General features: G+C 36.6%; 1 long non-coding RNA gene across 1 annotated transcript in view; it reads left to right on the top strand.

Annotated features, from left to right (window-relative positions):
• Nucleotides 1-3,846, top strand: part of LOC123775021 (uncharacterized) — a 106,681-nt gene extending 102,835 nt beyond the window's left edge. The window contains exon 4 of the long non-coding RNA XR_011225967.1: nucleotides 1,914-3,846. This is a non-coding gene — a long non-coding RNA (uncharacterized lncRNA). The remainder of the gene's footprint in view (nucleotides 1-1,913) is intronic.
• The last annotated feature ends 9,049 nt before the right edge of the window (nucleotides 3,847-12,895 follow it).

Genomic DNA, 12,895 nt, shown 5'->3' with positions numbered 1-12,895 from the left:
ACTGGAGATATTTAGTCAATACATTGACTACTTGTTATAGAAGTGAGAGATCTCTTAATATCTGTATGTGTTTGATGTTGAAGAGTGCTTTCAGGATGCATGTAGAAAAAATTAATGAAAAAGTTTAGTTACAAAATGTTTTAAAATCTCTAATACTGTATCTTTTAAATAAAAGCATAATTAATGTGGTTAGAAAAATTGCAGAAATTAGCAAATGTTGTAAAGATTTTTGACAGCAACAAAGTTTCTTCTAAAACTGAGACAAGGGTCTAGGGTAAGCATGAATTGATTCATTTGAGAGAAAGTTGCACTGTTTGTTGACCAATCCACACAGTAGAAAATGAAGGGATGACAACGTTTCGGTCCATCGTGGACCATTCTCAAGTCGATTGTGACAATCGACTTGAGAATGGTCCAGGACGAAACGAAACGTCGTCGTCCCTTCATTTTCTAGTGTGTGGATTGGTCAACATACTTCAGCCAAGTTATTGGGACTCATCGCTTGCACTGTTTGGTAAATTTGAGGTTTCAGGATGGCTCCACTTGTGATTGTACTCTACTCTAATGTGACTCCATTTATGGCAATCCCTTTCCTGTGCAATAACTTTGACCTAATAGTTATTACACCATGTAATGCCATGTACCTCTACTGTGCTTACCAGTCTTTTGTGTAGAACAATGTTATTTAAAGGTCTTTCTAGTATTTAGGTACTGCATATATGATTATCTACTTGACCATTGTCTTCTGCTTTAATTGTATTTGAAAAAGACGATTTGTCAAATATGATCAGTTACATTTTAAAAAATGTAGACTAACCCCGAACCAATCGTATTTCGCATTCAGATTTTGCAAGTTCCATATTATCTTGCAGGTATTTTGTAACTATTATTACCTTAGCTCAGAATGCTTTATTTTCATCATTAAACTTCATTATATATATATATATATATATATATATATATATATATATATATATATATATATATATATATATATATATATATATATATATATATATAATATATATAATACTGTATATATAAAATATATATATTTTTATTAGTCAGCTGTCACGGGCTGCTTCCTGGGAGGTGGAGGCCTGGTCGAGGACTGGGCAGCGGGGACACTAAGCCTCGAAATCATCTCAAGATAATCTCAAGATAGCCGGAGTATCCCTCAAGCTTACAAATAACAAGTGTAGACTTAGCATTTTCATTCATAATGAGCAACACCAATGACCCAGAGGGCTTGCCAGAGCTCGAAGGTAAAACAGGACACCCAGGAACTAAGGGTGCTCACCTGAAGTACTGACACCAAATGCTGCCCTTAAGGTAAACACGACTACAAAGATGGTGTCAGTGGCATGCCTTGTATACAAGGACACGAACCCTAGTGCACCTCTTAATCGGTTAAACCCAGAATGCTCCCAATTTCAGAGCCTTGCAGAGGAGTCATAGACCCTTGCAGTACTAAGAGCAAGATGCCTTACACAGTTGGTTGGCCTCTATGGGTCAAACTCGAACCCCAGCAGGTTAGTTACAATGTCAGGGTAGGAACATCGTCAAATGAGTGCCTAGGGAATGGGTTCCCAAAACACTTGCAGCTTGAGGTGAACAATTACCAACGTCTACACAAAAAGTGAGGCTTGCAAACATATGCACTTGAAGCTAACAATGAATCTTGAAATGATGCATAAGCAAATGGGCTCCCACAAGACAGAGTCCAAAGGATACTTATCTAGGAAATAGTTGGGACCCATTTAATGCTGTTATTTTATAGATTTAAGATGAGATGACTTAAAAGATGATTTGTTATTGTAAAATTTTTCTTCAATATGAAAATAAGAAAATTTCAGTCTGTACTCATGTTTATATCTGCTGTGCTGTACATTTTTGTTAACAATTATTTTCAGATTGTTGCTATGGCTGGCCCAACACGTCAGCAAGTTCTCCAACTTTATAGAGCACTGCTTACTTATGGCAGGACATTGGAATTCACTGATCAAGAATACTTCCATAGACGAATCAGGCAAGAATTCCAACAAAACAAAGAAATTACCTCTGCTAAAGAAAGGGCATTCTATTTTGAAAAAGGTTTAAGTTTTCTTACAAAGCAACGGCTTATTTAGGCTTCTTTATTCTGTCTATATATTTACTGTACAGTAATATACTCATACTGCATTTTAAAACTAAAAATATAAATTCTGGGTTATGATTTGGAAACCTGAACTAGTGTGAAAAGATCAAAGTAAAGTGATGAAATATTTTGTGTATCACTGCAACTTCCTGTCTCATTCACATTAGTGAACACATTTGCCAGCCTGTCCTCATAAACAAAGGCCAAAGTCCATTCCATGCACCCACCAAACCCCCCTGTTTATAAATGAAAAACAGTTTACACATGACTCGCAACTGATGATGTTCGAACACTTCCGGAACAAGTGCTTCCCTGACAACTTTGTTCGAACCACAACGCAATAAATGCTTCACCCACGTACTACAAATACACAGTGGTCAATAGAACCTAAACACCTAACCTAACCAATGCCTAAATATGTACAGTATGCTAGTATATAACACTACTGTATTAATATATATAAGAAAATTCCTATTTTGAATGAACAGCATGTTAAAATTGATGAATGCATTTTTGGGGTCGACAGTTGGATAGAATGGACTTGGTCTGAGGACGGGTTCCATTAGCACATGTCTAGCAAACCATCTTCAAGCTTAGGGATCACACAATGTCACCATGAGTGGCCACTGATGCTGTGCAAAGTTGCATAGCCTTTGCAAGTGCTGGAAAATCTTCATGATGAAGAGGAGTATGATGCAAGTACTACACTTGAATATTGTTCATCACCAGCTGAAACAAAAACAAAAATATTTTCATTAGAAATGAAGAAATTCATCAGAAGAAAAATAAGCGACCATCAACAGGGAAAGTTAGACTGAGAGAGTGTTTTTACTGGCAGACAGCAGCAGATCAGTTGTTTGCTTTCCTATTTTGCCAGTTATTGCTTGTATGATGTTGCTCTTTCGCCTTGCAAAGAGCTGGTCCCTTGGTTGTTGCTTAATTAAACTTGCTACCATCTTCTTTTCCCTGCACACATTTGCATAGATGCTTGGCATGGTTTGGAACAATGTCATAGTCTGAAAGGTGATAAGAGTACCTGGTAGAACATAATGCCTCCGATTCTGGGGAAGTAGTTAGAATCTTGTGGTTTGTCGACAGTGTAGGTATTGAAGGCAGGGTAAGGCCCTCAACCTGAAAATGAGAAAATCATTTGTTATACAGTAATGAAGTGACTTGAATCAACAATTGGAGGCACACTTGGCCACGCATCTTGCCCCCCATACCGCAACATGGTAAAAGTAGTTCAACCTCAGATTCCACTGAACCTACAGGAAATGTGGAGGCTTCAACTAAAGCCAGTCCAAATCTTGCATATAACCCCCATGCACTCTGGTGTAAGTAAAGCACTTTATCAATCATACAGCAAAGTGCATGGATGTTGTGTGTAAAACTTGGACTGACTTCAGTAAAGACTCTAGACTTGCCTGTGGGTTCAGTGGAGTCACAGGTTGTATAATTTTGACCATGTCATGGTACAAGGGCTAGGTGCAGGGCTGAGAGAACCCTGGTCGCTGGCTCGAGTTGCCTCATTGCTCCAAATGATTTTCTCATGTACATATATATCAATCACATTAGTGTGATTTCTTTGTGTATTTCAACTTGAATGTTAAGTGATGAAATTTTTGTATAGGAGATCAAATTAAATGGATTCTGTTTTGTAAGAAAAATACTTTAATGTACTTATGATTGTAAATAAAAGAGAGAATTCATTTCAAATATTTATTTATAACAAAATCTACAGAGTTGATTAACATGCACTTTAGTATTGGCATCACAACAGGTGAATGTTAGCCTATGCAACCAGTACACCTGTATTTGCACAGCATCACCTCAGAGTGCGACGCGCACACATCAACCCACGTTCTCTCACACACATACACTATTATTTTTACTTTAGTTCATATTATGAACTAGCAGTAGTCATTTCTACAACACATTTTGGGAGTTGCCGACATACACTAATATTCAAAGGCTTTTCAACTAACATGACTTCCTTTGGATAACTTCTATGCAGTAGTACATTCTTATGGACCTCCAACTCTGAGAACAATGACATACGGAATCTTATAAATTTTCAAGTAATGTAATAACCAAAATGGTACAAAAAGATTGGCACTACTCAATTGAATACAGTACATGTATACATACAAATGGTAAAGCTTATACAACTATCAAAATGAAAACTTCCTTTTAATAGTTCTGTTAAGGTCATATTTCAGCAAATTTTATGATTCATTACCCCTTGTATTTGACATACTGTACTGTAGTAGATTGATCATATAACAGTTTATGTAGGATTTTATTAGTACAGTATTTTATGAAAAAAAACAAAAAATTAATTAAAATACAGAAGTACAGTACTGTAATGTAACACTGGACTAAATTAGTACTGTACATGTATTAACATGTTCTTTAGAAGCAATTGTATAATAAAATAATACAAACATAATGGGTACATTACGTATGCATAATCGCATTCATTTTTTTAAAGGCTGTTAGGGTCAGAAACTTGAAAAAGTGTCGAACTGAAGTGTCTGAAGGTAAAGAAAATAATGTGCATCCATTTTTTGCATAAAAAAGAGATGTGAATGTTTGCAGTCTTTAATAGTAGATTTTTACCTTGTTAGACATTTAAATTATATAATGATATTACTGCTAATAATAAAATCACTGGGTATTTCACAATTCAGAATACTGTGATAGTTTTTTAATTAATGTTAACCTTTAGGCAGTGGCTGTGGAGAAATGGTCATACCTGCAGGCGATGAGTCACAATAATGTGGCTAAAGTATGATGACCAGACCACACACTAGAATGTGAAGGGACGACGACGTTTCGGTCCATCCTGGACCATTCTCAAGTCGAAACGTCGTCGTCCCTTCACATTCTAGTGTGTGGTCTGGTCATCATGGTCATACCTGCCTATGCACAAAAAAAATTTATTTATATTAGTATTAATAATCTGTATGCAAAATGTAAGAAAAAGACGAAAATAAGTGAATATTTATCGTCTTGCTGGTGGAGGCACTCTACAAGGCTGTGTCTGGCACTTGTTAATGCCTGGTGCTCAACGTTGCTGACGCTTCCTGTTTTATCCTCTCGTGTTTCACCAATTCTTTTACCACTTTTTTTTTACATCCACAGAGAGGTATTATATCCATATTTGCATCATACATGTAAAACAAAGACAATAATTGTTGAAATCGTCATATGACGATGACCGCATTCCCTTAGTAACATTCATGATGATAACTGCATTCGTTCCATGAAATGGTAGGGTTATTTTCATGGGTCAAAGTAAACTCCATTACATCCACATAACCTTATTATATCCATATTTGCATCAGCATATTAAACCCAGACAATTATTGTTTAAATAATCTTTTGATGATAACTGCAGTCCCGTAGGGTTTGTCAATAGATGATAACCACAGCCTATGGGGTTAATAACAAAATCATAGGACTGTATTAACTGATTTTGTTTGCATTTCTCCTTTAAGATTTGTTGCTTTCAGAAAAAAAAAAACATTCTTCATATACTAACACCTTTCCATGAAATTGAATGTGTCAAATTTGTCAGAATTTCAGACATTAGTATACTACTTCTCCTATCTTGAGGTTATCTTGAGATGATTTCGGGGCTTTAGTGTCCCCGCGGCCCGGTCCTCGACCAGGCCTCCACCCCCAGGAAGCAGCCCGTGACAGCTGACTAACTCCCAGGTACCTATTTACTGCTAGGTAACAGGGGCATTCAGGGTGAAAGAAACATTGCCCATTTGTTTCTGCCTCGTGCGGGAATCGAACCCGCGCCACAGAATTACGAGTCCTGCGCGCTATCCACCAGGCTACGAGGCCCCCCACAACTTGCACAAAGGTGTTGCACATAAGATTAATTTAAACTAGTATCCTTCTCCACATGTTGCATAGTAATTATGCATTTTTACACTGACTCGGTTGTCACATAAATGAAGTAGACACTGTATCTGTTATTTTGTGCTAATGAACATGTTTAAAATGCTGGCAATATTAGATAATGCTGGACATATTTTTTTGAAGGTTAAGGTGGTGTTGTTTAAGAATGCAAAGTTGACTATTAGACAGTTTTGGGGCATAACTGTGTGTGTGACCAAAGCAAATGGCAACAGTGAATGGAGAAACTGTTTTCTGTGTCAGTAAGTCAACAGATAACTAAGGTCTCCAGATATTGATTACCAGCAGCTCCTACTTACGGCACTATAATGTAACTTTAAATTATGCAAGTGATTGAATTTAAATAATATTCACATTTTGACAGCAGTTTTTGTAAATATTGTTATCTTTTAAATACAGTTTTCTAATTTTGGCTTTCCCTTCAGTGTAATATGAAGTACAAAATGTTTGGGGGTAGTATTTAGCCATAATATCATGCTGCTAAATAATTAGTATTACTCTGTAAATAATTCATACTGTATATGTATATGCTTCTGAATCATTTGTATAAGCATATGAAAACTAAAAGTTTACATAAATCAGCCCTGACAGGCATTCTTATATACTGTATTCTCTTCATTTCTGGTACCTAAACATTCTTTAAGCAAGTTTACACCCACACATACACACTAGGTAATTACACACACGATGGTTGGAACAAGTTAAGTGAGAAGATGGTGGAGGGCAAAACCGTCGGTAGTTTCAAAGCGTTATACGACAGAGTGCTGGGAAGACGGGACACCACGAGCGTAGCTCTCATCCTGTAACTACACTTAGGTAATTACACACACACACACACGCACAAGCGCGCTTCTCATAATAACATGGAATGAAACATATGGGTAATTTGATTGTTTTGAAAATAACACTTGCATTTACACACAACCTGTAGCATCTAGAGATACCATGGGAATAAACATGGTACAATAATATGGCAAGAAATGTTTGAGTGTTAACAATAACCTTAATTTCATTCATGAGTATTAAGTTTATACAGTAGATGGAGTTTCTGTTATGGTACAGTATGCTTCTGAGCACACATACAATTGGGTATGGAAAGATGTGCGAGGATTGGAACCACATTTGTGTCTAATTGGTGCAAATAAACAGGACACTTATGATGAGTCTTACGATGAGTCACAATAAAGTGGCTGAAAATATGATGACCAAACCACACATCATAAAATGGAAAAAACTACATTTCGGTCCATCCTGGACCATTATCAACATTTATCACTGCTTGATAATGGTTTAGGATGGACTGAAATGTTATTTCTCCATTTTCTGATGTATGGTTTGGTTATCAAGCACAATGTTCTTATTTATTGGCGCGAGTGTGTGCATATTCTTAAATACCGTTTATCCAGCCTGTCCTCCTAAGGTTTCGCAATGTCAAGAAAATGTGTCATGCTAAAGTGTCCTCTCCTAACCTACCAGACAACCTAAAACAAAAAACGGGACAGTACGTCACTTTCGCGAGCCGCTTCCATTTTCTAGTATGACAATTTTTGTCATGTAATGCATACGATCGAAACGCGCAGTCTTTGTAAGAGAGCGTGTTGGTTTATCTGCTCACTATAACTGCAGATTTTTAAACCGTACCCAAATAAATGAGAGGGCGGGTATGTATAAAACCATCACAGAGCTATATATATATAGTACACCGAGAGGTGTGTGTGTGTCCCACTTCTTGGCATATATACATTAAGAGTATATGTATTTGGACAGGTGTGCTTTTCAAACCTCTAAATGTGGTGTGTTCTGGTATGAGGTTAGTCAGCATTTGGCTATCATCCCAGAATTGTAAAACTGTCAGTGGCAAGATGTAAATACAAATTAAGCTCAAAACACAACACTGATGGTCATGGATTAAGGTGGGAAAATTAGATTTGAAAGTGATTTTTAATGGACAAGTGGGTTAAGGCTATTACATGCTATATGAATTAGTGTAATTAAATTCCTTTTTAATTAATCTGCTGATCTGATGATTTTAATATTGTACACAATGCTATGTTTTAAAGTAATTTACAAACAGCCGACAATATTTAGTTTGATAGGTATGATGTTATTTTCAGGGTTGACACGTTAGTGGCAAGTTTCAGTTTTCGAGCACACTTATTGCTAATGTGTCTGGGTTTCTAGGTAAAAATTTTCATTCATTGCGCTATCATCCATTAAGACCCAAATATTTTCAAAGTTCATATATTCATAGAAGTTTATTTAAGATTTTAAGACAATCTTCAAAAGACCATTTTCTGAAAATATGTTCATAGGAGTTTTGTCAAGGAAAATAGACATCTTAGCAGTAACTTTTAATTTTTGCCCCAGTTTAAGATATGCTTTCAGAGGTTTTTCAAAATTAGTCCAAGTTATACTTTAAAGAAAATATTTTGTCTCGTTCAAGGTTAAATATCCTGTACTACATGTATTCAGAGTCTCGTTCAAGGTCGAATATTTTAGACTCATTTGTTTCAGCGGTGTCACAGGAATTAAGACTGAATTTTGTCAGTTTTAATCCTCATTGTAGTCTTAAAAAGAGTTCTTATGGAAGAAATTAAACTGTGAACTTAAGCAGATATTTTTAAAAGTTCATCAGAAGTAAGTTCTTGGACCCAACTGTATATTTATAAGTGTAGTTTTGCTATCAACTAATCAATTTCCCTGAAATTTAAAACATAGTTACTTTGAAAATAGTAATAAAATAAAAGTGTTACCAAGCTCCAGCTCCTGTCCCCGCCTTACTTTACTTGTGTATCTTCGTTGGTATCCAATCAATTTCTTCAAGATTTAAGACTGCTGTATTACAGATGCTATAAAATAAACCAAAGCAAATACCAAGTTTCAGCTCTTGTTCTCCACCTTACTTTACTCATGCAATTACATAAATATACTTTATTACAATTCTGAAATAATGTTAGTGTGATAATACAATTCTAAGAAGCATTACATGAAACATTACTGTATAACATTACAAATATCAACACTTTGAACTACAGTATATTTTTAGTGTTACAGAAGTACTGTACCAATATAACATTCTACAGTATTAAGCATTTTCCTACATGTGCGCAACATTTCTTAAAATCTCATCCACATCATATATGCATTTTAAAATTACTTTTTACAGTAATCTTATCCAGATATATTTACCATGAAAACTTGCTCCGAATGATTTCTCTCTCTCGCTATGAAGGTGTTTCTGAAGTTGTTGATTTTCCTCCATATATTAAATTTTCATTCTGGTTGTAGAAAGAAGGTATTCAATAGATTAAACACAAAATTATTTAAAGTCAAACCAAATATGGTCTATTACCATATCAGCAGTCATTGAATAGGTAAACGTAACACATGTTAATTCACTTGTGGCATAAGTTGATGGGGCGTTGTGTATTCACAATTTGTACCTGCAGAAAGGGAGCTGTATTTGTGATGTCTTGGCCTCATTGTCTTATAATTTTTTATATTTTTGAGACAAAGGGCTTTCCAGATTTGAATTTAGTTTGCTTTGAAATAAATATTGTAATGCTATACTCGTTAGTTTTTTCTTTCTTTGTCTCTTGTAATTTACATGTTACATTTGATAACAAGACTGATCTGCAGTTCCATTCCCTCAAGGACTTAATTCATTAACACTATCAACACCGAGCATATTTTATCTGGCCTCATTGCTTTATTTTTATCCCATGGTTATTTGCATTTAATTTCTTCCCATGTAACCTCTACTTCATCCATTTTGGGAACTTGCTGCACCCTTATTTACTACTCCAGCTGATCCTTCACTAACAAATACTGATTGAAATTAACGTCTAGGATTTGACATTGTTTCCAGCATCAGCATATGTGTCACCAACCCCCACCCCTCACACACACACACACACACAGACAGGTAAGCTTCTAACATGGATGAAAAATTTTCTGACTGATAGAAAAATAAGAGCAGTAATCAGAGGCAATGTATCGGACCGGAGAAATGTCACAAGTGGAGTACCACAGGGTTCAGTTCTTGCACCAGTGATGTTCATTATCTACATAATGATCTACCAGTTGGTGTACAGAATTATATGAACATGTTTGCTGATGATGCTAAGATAATAGGAAGAACTTAGATGATTGTCATGCCCTTCAAGAAGACCTGGACAAAATAAGTATGTGGAGCACCACTTGGCAAATGGAATTTAATGTGAATAAATGCCATGTTATGGAATGTGGAATAGAACATAAGACCCCACACAACCTATAAATTATGTGAGAAATTTTTAAAGAATTCTGATAAAGAAAGAGATCTGGGGGTGGTTCTCGATAGAAAACTATAACCCGAGGACCACACAAAGAACGTTGTGCGAAGAGCTTATGCCACGCTTTCTAACTTCAGAATTGCTTTTAAATACATGGATGGCAAAATACTAAAGAAATTGTTCACGACTTTTGTTAGGCCAAAGCTAGAATATGCAGTGGTTGTGTGGTGTCCATATCTTAAGAAGCACATCAACAAACTTGAAAAGGTGCAAAAACATACTACTAAGTGGCTCCCAGAACTGAAGGGCAAGAGTTATGAGGAGAGGTTAAAGGCATTAAATATGCCAAAACTAAAAGACAGAAGAAAAAGAGGTGATATGATCACTTCGTACAAAATAGTAACAGGAATTGATAAAATCGATAGGGAAGATTTCCTGAGACCTGAAACTTCAAGAACAAGAGGTCATAGAGTTAAGCTAACTAAACAAAGATGCCGAAGAAATATAAGAAAATTCACTTTCGCAAACAGAGTGGTAGACGGTTGGAACATGTTAAGCAAGAGGGTGGTGGAGGCCAAAACCTTCGGCAGTTTCAAAGCGTTATATGACAAAGAGTGCTGGGTATACGGGACACCATGAGCTTAGCTCTCATCCTGTAACTACACTTAAGTAATTACAGGCCTGCATTTGTTCCATCTATCACTATATTTATGAGATACTGCTCTGTAAAACCATAGAGGGTAGGACTACTGAAGATGATATTTTTCAAATCTTGGGTAAGTACATATGATTGACTGATGGTCTTGTATGATTGACTGGTCTTGTTGTGAGAAGGTATACTTATGGCAGTGCTGCTCTGACAGGTATACGTAAAAGTCATTTGCCTTAAGTTACAGCCCCCCACCCCTCCTTCCCCACAGTGCCACAAAGACACACTGCATGCTTCTTTTTGAGGCACTTGTTGCAAAACCCATTGATGATGCATTGCATCAGGTTGTACAGCCTGTCGTGAAAATAGTGAACAATGTACACAGTAAATGCACAACCTTCCCCCTGAAACAGATTTGGAGTACTTTGCCATGACATGGGCGCTCACATTCCAGGCTTGCTGCGCACTCTGCTAATTATCACACAGTGCCTCGCACAATAATGAGCCACAAATTGGCCTCATTATCGCACGAGACATTTTTAAATTGTGTTTTTCAAAAATCTCATTTTTGAATGAGAACTGACCCCACTTCATTTCATCACAAAAGTCAAATTTATAATGTTTTGAGGATAAATAATGGATGGTGAACTTGGCTTATCATGCAGACATCTTCCAGCATCTGAATGAACTAAACCAGTGTATGCAAGGCATGGAATCCTGCAATTTTTGAATATGCAGGAGAAAATATGTGTATTTACATAAAAAGTTTTCCTAATGGGAAAGCAAACAACAGGAAAGTCATTAAAATGTTAGCAATTTATCACTATATTTGAATGATGCCCAGTGCAAACAGTATAAGAAAACAGTGCAGACAAAGAAACTCATTATTTTTCGTAAGGGCATCTACAAGGCAAATTCAGGGACTGCTGTTCCCGACCTTTACAATTTACATCTAAACTGGATTAAACTTGCAGCCCGGGTTGGGGCAAATTTTGATCTAAAGTCACAAGAGGATCTCGTTGAAATATCAACTTGATTTTCATACATCATTTATCTACTCTTCCACCTACCTTGAGGTTACCTTGAGGTGCTTCCGGGGCTTAGCGTCTCCACTGTCAGAGTTCTGGATTAATGCTAGAAAGGATTATCCTACCCTGGCTGAGAAGGCTTCAAAATGTCCTTTACCATTTGCCACACCTGTGTGAGGCAGGAGTTTCAACAACTGAGGTAATAAAAACCAAGTACGAAAAAAGTGTACTATTGACGTGAGAATAAAGGACACTGCTGAGGGTCTATTTTTTCCTATACAAGACGGCTGGTATTTATCTCCGCCCCCAAACTCATTGAAACAAATCGGTGTTTAGGGGGGTAGAAATAGCCTAAGCTACTCTATCCCTTTGAGATGTATTTCTTGTCTCAATAAACATACTTGAACTAACAATTTGGTGCTCCCACATCTATTATCTTATCCAGCACTCTCATATTGGATCCAGCTGCCCACTAAAGCCTTGTTGGAGTTTTGTATCCTCGTAGCTAGGATTTTGTGAAAAACTATCATATATGGTCCACAAATAATTTATAAAATACAGCCGCCAAATATGAGACCAATTTACATTGCTCACACTAACATTAACCACCGTGCACGGAGTTTATTGAAATTCCCCCGGTGCGCATGAAATAGTGTTCCCCAAAAATTCTTTTTTCTTCGTATATTGATAAATTCCCTTCCCTGAACATGTCTATGTAAAAATAAATACCAAATTCCACTTTGACTGTGGGGACGTGGACAAGGTGCGCTGTGACGTCATCAGGGGCTGGTCGCCCGTGGGTGAATCGCCCAGACACGGTCGCGCGGGCCATTTAAGCACCGGGTGTTGCCACAAATATATTTTCAATTATTTGTTT

This window comes from Procambarus clarkii, chromosome 92 (assembly GCF_040958095.1).
Source record: "Procambarus clarkii isolate CNS0578487 chromosome 92, FALCON_Pclarkii_2.0, whole genome shotgun sequence".
NCBI lineage: Eukaryota > Metazoa > Arthropoda > Malacostraca > Decapoda > Cambaridae > Procambarus > Procambarus clarkii.
The sequence above is the reverse complement of the archived record's forward strand: the minus strand, read 5'-3'. Positions and strand labels throughout refer to the sequence as shown.